At 41.6% G+C, this 13,175-nt stretch overlaps 1 protein-coding gene across 7 annotated transcripts in view; it reads left to right on the top strand.

Moving 5' to 3' along the window:
- The window catches only part of CMSS1 (cms1 ribosomal small subunit homolog), a 382,595-nt gene that overhangs the window by 309,617 nt on the left and 59,803 nt on the right, over window positions 1-13,175 (top strand). Inside the window, exon 1 of one of the 7 annotated variants that reach the window (XM_086675634.1) lies at window positions 5,865-6,051. The exons of the other annotated variants lie outside the window; for them this stretch is intronic. The gene's annotated coding sequence lies outside the window, so the exon portion shown is untranslated. Of the gene's footprint in view, window positions 1-5,864; window positions 6,052-13,175 lie in introns of those variants that run through there. 7 annotated transcript variants of the gene reach the window in all.

Raw genomic sequence — 13,175 nt, 5'->3', positions numbered from 1 at the left:
CAGACAATCAACGGTGCCAGCATCTTAGAAATAAATGTCCAAATGGACATTAAATTGCACCTCATTCTGTACCCTGCAACCATGAACTGATGCAAGCCTTGTTTGGGGATTTAAGTAACAAGGGCATGACCTCTTCTTTGACAGTTGTAACCCAAGGCTCTGTAAGAGATTCGCTATTATTAACGCAATGCTGAACTTTAACTTGAATGCCTGCCTGTTCCATTCAGTGTCATATGAGATGAGATGTGAGTACAAAGTGCTGAGGAAGCTCCAGAGCAACATCTTAGTGTAGGATGGTATTTATTATTATTAATCAAGTTCTTTGTTTTATATTCTGTTGTTAAGAGAAATCTCATACCTTAGATTGCTAAAATTTGCAGAATCTAATTTTCTGTAAGTGGTATCGCTTGTTCCTGTTGAAGGAGGAGGGGCAGGAAGAAGGAGCTTGTTCATTTGTTTAGCAAGTATGTATTGCGTCACGCATTAGGTATCAGGTCCTCTACCAGATAAGCCCACCACCGGCCAGATACTCAATCTGCACATCATTAAATCGTCACAACATCCCTCCAAGTCCTATATTGGTGATCAAATGAAAAGACCAAAGCTGAAAATAATTAAGTAACTTCCCCAGGCTCTCAGAATTGGATTTGAGTCACTCCATAACCCATGCTCTTTATCTTTAAGATACAAGTAACTTCAAACTTACAGAAAAGATAATAGAATAATAAGGAGTTCACGTATACTTTCACCCAGGTTTTCCCAGCTTTTAACATTTTACCACATTTGCTGTCTTCCTCTTCCCCTTCCTTGGCCCTCCCCCTCCTCCTCTCCCTTCCATGTGCTTATGTGTGTATATTGTTTCTGAATCAATTCATACACTTTAGTGTGATTATCCTAAGAGACAAGTGCTCTTTTCTTTTTTTCTTTTATTGAGATGTAATTGACATGTAACATTATATTAGTTTTGGGTGTGCAGCATGATTTGAGGACACTGCTATACATAACCACATTATAACAGTCAAATTCAGTAAACTAACACTAAAATGATACTACTTTCTAATCTATAGTTCCCTTCATCTTTTCACCAAATGTCTCATTAATATCCTTTATAAGGGAAAAAAATTCTTTTTTTCTTTTGGATAGGATTATATATCGCATTTAGTTGTCATGTTTCTCCTTCAGTCTTGAGCAGTTCTTTGATCTTTCCTTTTATGTTTTGCCATGTGACATTTTGAAGAGTACGTTTTGTAAAATGTTCCTCAATCTAGGAGTGTGTGATGTTTTCTCATTACAAGACTGAATGTGTGCATTTTTGGGCAGGAATATCACAGGAGCAATGCTCTATTCTTCTCATAATCAAATCAGGAGATACATAAGCAGAGTTTGTCCATACCAGGACCCACACCACTTGGTGAAGGTGGCATCTGCCAGATATCTCCACTGTGAAGTTACACCTTTTCAGTTTGTAAAAAATAAGTATTTTGTGGGAAGATACTTTGAGAATATGTAAGTATATTGCTCCTAACTAAACTTCCTTAAAGTAGAAAGTTTAGTTAGGAGCAATATACTTATATATTCTCAAAGTATCCCCCTATTTTTTGTTCATTTATATCAATATGCACTTACAGATTTCTATTCTATTCAGTGGGTTATAATCCATTAATATCATTATCTCGATACCAAGATGATCTCAATTTGGCCAGTGGAAGACCCTTCAAGCTGGCTCTTGTGTTCTTTTCACAAGTCCGCATCATTTTTTGAGTACTTCCTCGCTTTTAGGCACAAAAAAATGTAGCATATGCATCTTATATTTATTCTACCCAGCCCTGGAACTCACCATATCTTCAAGGAGATCTGGGTCCATAATGGAAAATGGTATATAGAAACCGAGATCTGGGCATTGGGTGCACTCACTGGACTAGGTATGCTCATGGTTTCTCGGTTCTCCCTCTTCCCCCCTCTCTCTCTGTCTCTCACTCTCTATTAAATACTAGATCACAATGATAGCTCCAGTCCCATTCCAACATAGGGGTTATTCTAGCTTTTGCTGTTCCCATGTTTATAACTCCCTTACCCAACAGTGGGGATAGCCTGGTTCCTATTATTCTCAAACCATTTACTTAGTTGCTCCTTGCCCCTGTGTGTTTTTAACTTTGTCAACCCTAATCTCTCAAGGAAATGGAAGGGAAATAGTATTTTTTTAATAAAAAAGAAAGGGAAAAGGAAGAATGTAAGAATCCCATACTCTTTCTATGCCTTGTAGCATCTATTTTCATGGCAGATCATCATGATCTCTTGTGTGCAGATGTCATGGAAACAAGTATATAATGGCTAAGGGAAGAGTTCAATTATTAATTCATTTAGCTGTTTTTGTGTTCACTATGTGTCAGGCACATTGTTAAAGACAGATACAGTCCTTGTGCTTGTGAATGTATTTTTACTGGGACGTCTGGGTGGCTTGGTCAGTTAAGTGTCCGACTTTGGCTCAAATCATGATCTCTCGATTCACGAGTTCAAGCCCCGCATCAGGCTTTGTGCTGACAGCTGGGAGCCTGGAGCCTGCTTCAGATTCTGTGTCTCCCTCTCTCTCTGCTCCTTCTCAGCTTGCACTCTGTCTCTCTCTCTCTCTCAAAAATAAGTAAACATTTAAAAAATGATTTTTACCATTTCTTTTTACTTTTTAAATGTGACTACTAGAAAATGTAACATTACATACATGGTTTGTATTATATCTCTATTAGACATCATTGCTATAGTATCATATTATGAATACAGAAAAAATAATTATTTATCACACTTTCCTTTTTCATATGTCATATTTAGGAGATTCTGACATACCAGAATGGGCCTAAATTAGACTTTTCACCTTCTGTTCCATCAGCTTTGAAAGAGTTAAAGAAGGACACTTCTCACTTAAAATCTATATTGGCAGCATAGATCTTTGAAATATAAGTAACTTTATGAAATAATAGCTATTTGTTGTTTTAATAATTCTTAATATTCCATTTGCACACTGTCCATTGGGCATCTATTCCAGCACAAACACAATTGTCTCTGCTTGTTCATATCCTGAAATATAATTACTGTAATTTCCATCTCTGTTGACATGGAATTGATACTAGTCTGTCAATTAAATTTCAAAAATTGATCCCCAAAGACGGACACTCTGTCCCCTTCCTATGGCTTTCCTGTCACAGTGTCCACTGAAAATGGGTATCTACATAGAGAGGAAACAGAGGAGAGTTTTTGGCTGACTCAGTCCAAACAGATAAGTGAAGAAATTATGAGTACATGTGTACATAAGCAGAACGTATCCTCTAAAGGTGTCATATTCCCACTCTTCTCAGGTGACCTACCAGCTAAATATAGAAGAGAAACAGCAGGAAAAAATTACTTCTAATCTTTCAGTGGTCATTTTTTTTTTTTTTTTCATGGACTCTGAGCTTCGGTTTACTCCTCTGTGAAGGTTTGGCACTGACAAAGATGAGATCTTCGTACTGTTGTGGCACTAACATTCTGTGAGTCTGTGAACTGATGACTTGAAAATGATCCAGCAAACCCCAACCCTATACTTTTTGCTAGACTCTTCCTAACAGTTAGTACTACTGATGTCTTCAAGGTGTTGAGAGAGATGTAAAGTACTGGTTCTCAAAAATATGGTGAGGTTTAAACTAATTTGCTCATTCATTTTTTCTGTTTGTTTCTATAAATTGTAAAAGAAATGTGGGGTTCTCCATAGCAGAGATGGCTCACAGGATATCAGAGGCAGTATTCCCTGGGCATGCTTCAGTTTTTCTTGACTCAGATAACAGATCCCATCCTTCCCACTGTTCTAAGTCCCAATGGATTATATTCTTCCATGGTGCTCCCAAGGGCATACCTGCACCTTACTCTCAACCCACGTTATTATAATTGCCAACGTATTTGTCTCTCCCATTCTAGGCTGGGTGTTCCTAGAATACAGACTGCCCCCCTTCAGCGTTGTAGCCCCCACCCCTAGGATGCAGTCAATACACAATAAATATGTATTGGATGGAGGAAACATCACCACCCACCTTGACCAAGTGGACAAGGGAGAGAAGCAGCTCTAGAATAAAGCAACTTTAGAACAGCATCTCAGTGAGCCGAATGGTAAAGAAATCATAAAAGCACACATATTAAAACCATCAGTTATTTTCAATTCCAGGATTTGAAACCTTTTTCCTAATAGACGTTTTACCAGCAGCAAAACTGATGGATGTAAATTTCAACACATTATCCTCGCCTTCATGTTCCCTAAGGATTGAATTAATGATTTACATGTAAAAATCACAGGTCTGGATAATCAAACAGTAGTAAAGTATCTTCAAGTAAACAAGTCTGATTAGGAAAACCTAGTATAATGAAAGGTACTCCTCGCTTCCTTTGAAATCAACCTGTGGACAGTGTTTTGGAATTATACAGTGTTTCAGGGTTTCACATTTTTGTAAAGTGGAAATGATACTAATAGGTTAACTTTCAAAAAAGAAAGACAAGGAAACATGTTCTTGGGTTCTGAATTTTGTTGTTGCAAAGAGTTGTTTGTACTTTTCAGTTTCCAGGGGCTCTTTCTTCCTATACGTTACAAATGCCAAATACCAGGTGGCAGCTGTTTTAGCTCTAAGTCATTCCTCAAGTGTCCTCTTTTCATGTCATTATATGATGCTTTTCTCTTCGCACGGCTCTCATCACTCAATGGCCTTGTTGAGGTGTAGCACTGCATAGCTCTCTTCACTTTTGCATCCATATTACTTTTCCAAATGGGTACTGGTTCTCTGAAAACTAGAGGAAAAGGAGAGAAGAAACAATTCCAGCGACATCTCAAATTGGAACAGTGTTTTCCCCTTGGCTAGAAAGATCCTTTGTGAATAGAAAAACACATGAGTTAGAAGTTTTTCTCCCTTCTCAGCCCTTCTTTTCTTTAAAAATGTCATTTCATCCTAGTCTTGTTTCCCTTACTAACTGCACATCTTATAGACATATTGTATCAGCAGACAACTTGTTTAATTTTTCAGCTCAAATTTTGCCTTCATTACTGTGTCTCTGATAGCCTAAAGGACAGGCGTACATGTCCATAAGCACAATTTCCAGTTCACTTCAAGAGGTATTTCCTGAGTGCCGTAACATGCCGTGCACTGTGCCAGGCCTTGGTACCATAAAGATAACATCGTTGCCCTGTCCCTGCCCTTCGGATACTCATAGTCTAGTAGGAGAGGCATATGTCAAAATCCTAATTTTAGTGGGCTAAGCATTATAACAGAGGGCTAAAGATAATGCTGTCTGAGTCTTCCTAAACTGGAGGTCAGGGAGGGTGCACAGGGTGAAGGCAGGTACTGGGGCTATTTGAACTGGACACATTGGCAGGAGAGTAGCTGGTTTCTCCCAGGGGAAGGGTAAGAAGGAGGGCATTCTAGGGAGAGGACATGATGTGAGCACAGGCGCAGTAGCAGGAAAGCACACGAGGGGCTCAGCAGTGATGAGTCGCTCCCATGCCTGGAGGACAGGGTTGTGGTGTCCAGTTTCATACTGTGTGAAGTGGAATCTTTATTTGGTCCAGAATCCTAAGGGCCTTTGATGCTAGATGTTAAAACTAGTCTGTAGACAGTGAGGAGCCACCGGTGGCATTTTAGCAGAAAATTATAGACAGGGAAGTACAGTGGGAAATCCACAGGATTTGGAACCAGAAGTCTTTTTCTGGGACTCTGGACTGTTTCACCTGAAAAGGAACTTAGAGCTCATCTAATTTTAGCTGCTTGTTTTACTCATGAAAATTGTGTGACCCAGCTTGAAATTTCACACCACTTGGTGCCCTCTACTTGACAGAAAGCTTAAGAGAAACTTCTATGCTAGCAGCTTCCCCAGAGTAATCCCTGGGTTTAAACAAGGTTATCCCTGTGCCCTGAAGGGGTCATGAGTGTCACCTGTATGCATTTTTACTGAAGAAGCTGCTGGGACCTCAGAGGCCAGCCTAGAGGAGGGAATGAGGAATAGGGGAGGCTGCTGCAGCCTGGGGACCAGTGGCATATATTACAACAGGGTGTTTCAGCCCAGCAGGGAGAATCTGGACAGGTAGCTGCAACATCATTCCAAGTGAGTTGCTGGGGGCGGGGGCGGGGGCGGGGGTGGGGGAGGGGCAGATCCCAAGCAGGGTTGTGGAATGGGGAGCAGAAGACATGGAAAGATGAGAATTATGCAAGGAAACTGAACCCCATCCAAATAAACTAGGTGCTGAGCAGAGCTATAGTCCTAGCAGAGAAGTCAAAATATATGAGGAAAACAGGTGGGCGGCGGGTGGGGGGGGGGGGGAGGGAACTGTTCCTAAGGGTTGAGCAGATCAGGAGGTGACTGAAGGAAGGAAGGCTGCTGTTCATCCAGTAGGCAAGTACCCAGTGCCGCTCTGGGTCCTCCAGAGAGCATCTCTAGGCATCTTTTTTCTAGCGTGCCCAGGCTCCTGCTAGCTTATCAGACTTGGTTCTCAGAGGACAGGCAGGACATAGCTTAAAGACTCAAGATCTTCCCTTTTAACCCCTGGGCAGAGTTGGGGAAGTAGGGACTAGCACTCAGGTACTTCTGAATTTCCAGACAATTCCATGGTTTGGTATTTCAGGCCACAGCCAAATGACAGGGAGACAAAGGTGTTCCACTGGGACCAGCTATAACAATAGTTTCGCAGGAATACATTGTGCTATTCATTCTCAGTGTTCTGGTGCTTGATTTTAAGGTTCTTTTGTAATTTTGCTTAAGAAACACCATGCTACATATATAATAGCAACTCTGCTTTCAACCACAAATATCTTAAAATGAGAAAGGCTAATCTTCCCCCTATTCAAAACGCATTGTGTGCCAAACCTGGTGTTTTAAAACAATCATTTTGAAGCTTTCTAATTGTAGCCATAAGTTAGTTCTCCATTCTCTCGGCCTCTCAAGTTCGGCCAGGGTGGTCCTCATTAAAATGAATGAAAAACTTCCAACAGAAACCCAAGATTTACAGTAATATAGTATTTATGGTAGTAAAATCATAAAATAAAATGAAAAGATGTCCCTGTTATGTCATTTTTTTAAAAATTTACTAATTGCTATTGTATTCATTCATTTCCTCAACAGTTACTTATTGTATGTCTATGTCCAAACAGTATCCTGAGTGCTATTTTAAAAGTGATATTTAAAAAGCAGATATTGTGGTGCCTGGGTGACTCAGTCAGTTAAGTGACCGGTGCTGGATTTCAGTTCATGGTTTGTAAGATTAAGTGCCACGTCGGGCTCCATGCTGACAATGTGGAGCCTGCTTATATTCCCTCTCTCTCTCTCTCCCTCTCTCATTCTCTGTCTCTCTCTCTCTCCCACACACATACCAGCTCGTGCTTGCATTCTCTCTCTCTCTCAAAATCAATAAAGTTAAATAAATAAATAAATAATAATATTGGTTTCTGCCATCTTGGAATTTAAAGGCCATGGGTCTATTTATAAAATAAAAATAAAGTATTATTTTTATTTATTTCTTTTAAATTGATTTTTAAAATTTTTATCATATACTGAATTTATTTGATCAAGTCTATTTATCAAATAAAGAGAAGGTAACAAATCAGATAATGACAACTTGTGATAGTGCTATGATAGAAAGTAAGAGAAAATTGGGACAGAGAATGAAGAGAGAGTGAGGGCCTACTTGATATGTCAGAGGAGACTTTTTGATGAGGGGATATTTAAGCTGAGACCTGAGCAATGGGAAGGAGCTAGACCAGAAGTAATCCAGGTATGAGAACAATAGGCATAAAGGCTCTGAGGGGAGAAAGGAGTGGGTATGTTCTAGGAACCCCAGGATGTCGGTGTGGCTGGGGTATAGTGGGCCAGGGAGAACAGGGGGAGACTATAGGGTTAAGTGGAGGCCTAGTCGGGCGGGGGGTGGGGGGCAGCAGGGAGGCTTGTGGTTTGTGGTAAGGAGTGTGGGTATTAGTATATAAGCAAGCTGCTATGGATTCTTAATCTGGAGGGTTACATAATCCTACCTACATTTTTAAAAGATCTTTCTATCTCTCATGTGGAAAGTAGAGAGAGAGTGGTTACAGGGGAACAAACACTGCCTGAGGAAGATATGGTTACAGGGGGACAGAATGGTTACAGGGACAAACACTGCCTGATGAAGATAGGGTTACAGGGGGGACAGAATGGTTACAGGGGGACAGACGTCTGCCAGATGATGCTCCGGGGTCATCCCAAGGAATTCATGGACTCTAGGCAACTTGTCATTACTTTTTCTTCACTGCTTTCCTTCTAAACGCCCAGATCATTTCTTTACCTAGTGATTAGTAAAAGAAAAGATGCCAGGAGCACTGTCTTTTGCCAAAAGCAAAACAGTGAGGTGAGCCATTCAGGTAGGGTCCTGGTCCTAATGCTGTTTCGTTGGAATCCTAGATGTCATTTTCACTTTGCAAGTTCGTGAAATTTATGCCGTCTGATCACTGTTTTTGAGCTTTGTTCCTGGTACACAGAAAGGATTCAATAAATGTTTGGTAAATTGATTTGACTTGGACTCCCAGTGGTATGAATAGAGAGGGAGAATTAGGAAGGCCAACGGGGTCCTCTACTTCCCCTCTGAAGATGGTATGTATCAGCAGGTTACCATGGCTCTTAAACAGTATTTTCAGTCTATGGTGGATACAGTTCAGGAAGGACTAAAATGATTCTCTGCTAGAATAAAAGGTGCTGTGTACATGCAAAAAGCTTTTTTTTAAGTGCATCTGGTTAGAGTTTAATGTGGCTGAAAAAAATCACTATTTCTTTCATGTTTCAGTTACTCAGATTTGGCTAAAAATGTGCTTTGGAGATTTTCCAAAATAAAACTCTTGAGGTGAGAGAAATTCCAGCCCCAACAATAACTTGAAAATTGGAAGTTGGAATAGCAACTGTTTTTTCAACTGTCTTAACTCTGTCACCAACACTATGATGATCTGATTACATGTGACAAGTCTGGTTTCTGGCCATTAAACTGCACACTTCAGCTACAGGCACCAGTCTTTCCCTTCTTTTCTTTCAACTATGTGTTGATCTGGGAGCAGAAATGAGAACGATGGGAGAAGCGAGAGGTTGGGGAGCTCAGGCCTTCCCATTGCCCACAGTCACAGCTGGTGACCTTGACCTTCTCAGCAACCTCTTGTGATCAAAGGCCTGCAGCAAACTGGTCATAAGATGGATCTCTCCTGGTCCTCACAGTCTTCACCACCCAGTGTTGTTATTCAGGTGCCATTTGCTTGCTGGAGTGTCAAGGACATCCCAGAAGGGGGAAACACGTCTCCAAATGGCAAAGGGCCACCTGGAATCCATGTGGGAAGGAAGGGGACAGCAGTCCTCAGTGAGGTCATGGATATCAAACTCTTGGTGTAGTACCTGCACAGAGCAGAATCACTCAACATATGGTGACAGCAGCTGCTACCGCTATTTTTATTATTGGTGGCAGTGATTTATAAATTGATTAGATGTATAGGTGTCTCACATTGCCGGATACCAACTTTCAGCCTCATCTCTCCACTCTGTTCCTCACCATCACCAACCCTTCAGACACTGCTTGATACCCCCTTTCATAAGAGCTGTTGTCCTAATGTATTCCTGTAGAGTCATTCCTGTTCATGGCACTTTTGTTTTTCCAACATCTCCATCTGGTAATTGGCATACCTTCCTGTTGCCACTTCAAATGTCTTTATCTGGTAGATAAATCTTCAGAAGTCCAAAGGCACATACCTACAAGTGTCATTCTAGCCGCATAGTTCATGCCCTGCCTTCTTCCTCTTCCCCATACGAGGAGTAGTTTTGTTACCGTCTCACCGCAGGCCTTCTCAGAACAGAACATAACTCAGTTAATTTCTTCAGTCATCTTTTGCACTTTGCTAAAGAGCTCTGTGGTCTCTGGTGCCTCATTTTGCTGGAAAGGGCGGGGCATGGCACATCTGATCCCTCACTCGGGCAGGAAATAATCGTTTCAATTAGGGAGCTGGGAAGCACATCTATTTGCAAAAGGAGTTGCTTTTTCTCTGGCAGTCTGCTTCCTTCCATATGCCCCCAAGCCCACCCTTGGAACGTATGGCTAGGCATCTCTCTCAATGAAATAAATATTGTAATGGGTCAAGTAATTAGCAGGCAGAATTATGTTTGGGCTGTAACCTGACTCTAATTGCTGACCTCAGAGAATTAATTTCATATGACATAGCACCTTAGCTGTGTGCTAGCTTAGGAATTTCCACTCCTCTCTCCCTTTCAGCCAGATTGCTTTTTCTATTTCTGGGCTTGTTGTGTCGATGAGTCAGGTGGCCCCAGACTCTTCCTGTGGATGAAAGGGGCAGTCCTGACTTGTATGTATTTTCTGCATATATAAATTATGAAAAGGAAAAGCTCTGTGTCCATTCCTTGGCATAAAAGCAAGGGAAGCTGGAGAGTTGAGTAAGGAAAGTATGAAATAGCCAATATAAATAAACGCTGGCCCTGGGGCTGAGTGCAACAAGATGTACAGCATAGAGAATGGCATTCAGAAATAATGGTTTTCTGTATGAAAACCAGCCATCGTAAGGGATGTAAGATGTAAAAGGTCATGTTAATATTTGCCATCAAGTCCTCATCATGAAGTTGAAACAATTTATTAAATAAGATAAAACATCTCTATGAAGACTCATTTATTTCTGTATCGTGGAAGGTGAGGTTTTATCTCTTCCCCTGGAGCAAGTGTAGAAATAGTCACCCCGCTCATCTCCACGGGTCCTGAAACTGTTTCAGCAACCAATGAGTTGTTCACTGAGGTCTCCTGCTTTGATGTCTGTAAAAGGAGTTTGCTACCTAAGTTCAGAGAGATTGTGTACTTTTCATGTTCTTTAAAACATGACATGGTAGGTTTTCGTGTCTACTAAAAAGATAGTGCGAAAACCAAAATTGCATTTTGAGGCCTAGTTCAAAGCTGGTAAATTATCAAAGAAAATTGCTGCGCATTATAACTTGTGTTGTTGTGTTTTTTTTAACTCAATTTTATTTATTTATTTTTTTTAGAGAGAGTGTGAGCAGGGGAGAGGGACAGAGCTGGGGGGGGTGGGGAGAGAGAGAGAGCAAGAGGGAGAATCTTAAGTAGGCCCCACATTCAGCATGGAGCCCAATGGGGGACTCAATCCCATGACCCTGGGATCATGACCTAAGCAGAAATCAAGAGTCGGACACTCAACTGACTGACCCACAGGCCATGGCACAGGCACACCTGTGTTGCTATTATTAAGAACCAGAGGGGGCGCCTGGGTGGCGCAGTCGGTTAAGCGTCCGACTTCAGCCAGGTCACGATCTCGCGGTCTGTGAGTTTGAGCCCCGCGTCAGGCTCTGGGCTGATGGCTCGGAGCCTGGAGCCTGCTTCCGATTCTGTGTCTCCCTCTCTCTGCCCCTCCCCCGTTCATGCTCTGTCTCTCTCTATCCCAAAAATAAATTAAAAAACGTTGAAAAAAATTAAAAAAAAAAAAAAAAGAACCAGAAATGGTTGTACTTCTCCTGAGTAATTAATTGTTTTGTTATTGTTACTGTTTTAGCCTGTGGCTATTGTGAATACTGTGAGTGAAAAGGTCTCCTTTTTCACATTAGCTCCTAGAAACTTAGAATCAAATTTGTGCTCAGTCAATAGCAAATATACAGGTCATTGTAGCATTTTTATTATACCTCTTGATTGATTTCAGGTCTAATACTTATTTTTCTCATGTTCACTCCCACTTCCAATTTATACTGCCTTACTTTTTGTAACCTTGTAAACTGGCTTAAATCTTTTCTAGAATAAGATGGACCACAGTGGACCAGGTATTTTTTAAAACTAAAGAGATTGGGCAGAGAGGGAAGGAGAGAACCAAGGGAAAAAAAGCAGGCAAACTATACTGATGTCAGCAACTTAACCTCCCTAAATCTCAGCCTCCTTATCTGTAAAATACTGACCTCCAGAATTTCTGTGGGGCTCAAAATTATTTTTGGATACCGATTGTGAACATGCCTCATAGATGACAGAGCTCTGTACAGCTTTGTTGTGATTATTTTAAAGCCGTTATTAATTAAGGCAATTATGTAGTCCCAAGCTGTTGACCTAATCCTCGTTTCCAATCAGTAAAAGGACCTTCACTAGGACGTGTCAATTCTGAGAACGGAGCCCAGGCTCTTCTGAGTCTTCTTGGGGTCTCCTCCAGTGAGAGGAAATAGCTTCTCTTCAAGGATGGCTCTGAAACCTCTAAGCCTGACAGAGTTCCGTACCTGAGCCCTTCATTCAAGGGACCAGAAAACTTAGATCAAGGCCTGGAAAATTCTGGCCAGCAAATCCTGTTTACCGCAGTGTCTCAGCATCCTCTGGGATGGTTTGTGTGGGCATCTGCACAAAACTCCACAGTACAGGTCCCACCACTGCATATGTGTTCTCTTTTAGATTTGGGGACCCCAAGAGTGCCCCATCTCCCACTTAGAAACTTATAGAACCATCATCTCATTGCTGACTTAATCCCAAAATGAGAACCTTATGGCAGGGAGAGATTTATGGGGTGGAGGGCATAGGGACCGCTTTCGGTGATCACTGCCTCGCCATTGTTATTAATGAGCTTGTTAGACATAGATCTGCTTTCAAGCAAACTGAGGTAGGAAAAAGACAGAAACACAGCCCAAATGATCCATTCTTGTCAGAGGATAAAGTAGATTATTAAAGTAGATTCTGGGTAGGTAAAGCTTCCCATAGATCCTCGTCAGCATCATAATCAAGGCCAGACTCTCCAGCGTGGCAGAGAACAGGCAGTGCACTCTAGAGGACGAGAGAGCCTGAGCTATCTGGGTAGCAGTGCTCGCTCTCTTGCACGGTGGCTGAGGGGTCTGGGCAAGAACCCACACCTTGCCAAACCCTGGCTCTGAAAAATGGAGATTCTGATGGTCAGGTTAAACTGTACATGTAAATCTGGGCCCAGCCTCCTTTTAGAGCTTCATTTCCCCCAGTACCCCTGTGTGTACCTCACCCAGAAGGATCTCCTCCAGCCCCCTCCTCTCTGTGACTTTGCACATGTTGTTCTGGAATGTTCTTCCTTTTCTGGTCTGTGCATTGAACTCCTACTCTTCCACATTCAGATGAGATTCACTTCTTTCTGAATACCTTCCCCAATATGCACCAGCAAATCCTC

The sequence above is a fragment of the Puma concolor genome, chromosome C2 (assembly GCF_028749965.1).
Source record: "Puma concolor isolate L17-30 chromosome C2, mPumCon1.1.hap2, whole genome shotgun sequence".
Lineage (NCBI taxonomy): Eukaryota > Metazoa > Chordata > Mammalia > Carnivora > Felidae > Puma > Puma concolor.
Note: the sequence above shows the minus strand (reverse complement) of the source record. Positions and strands in the feature narration are given on the sequence as shown.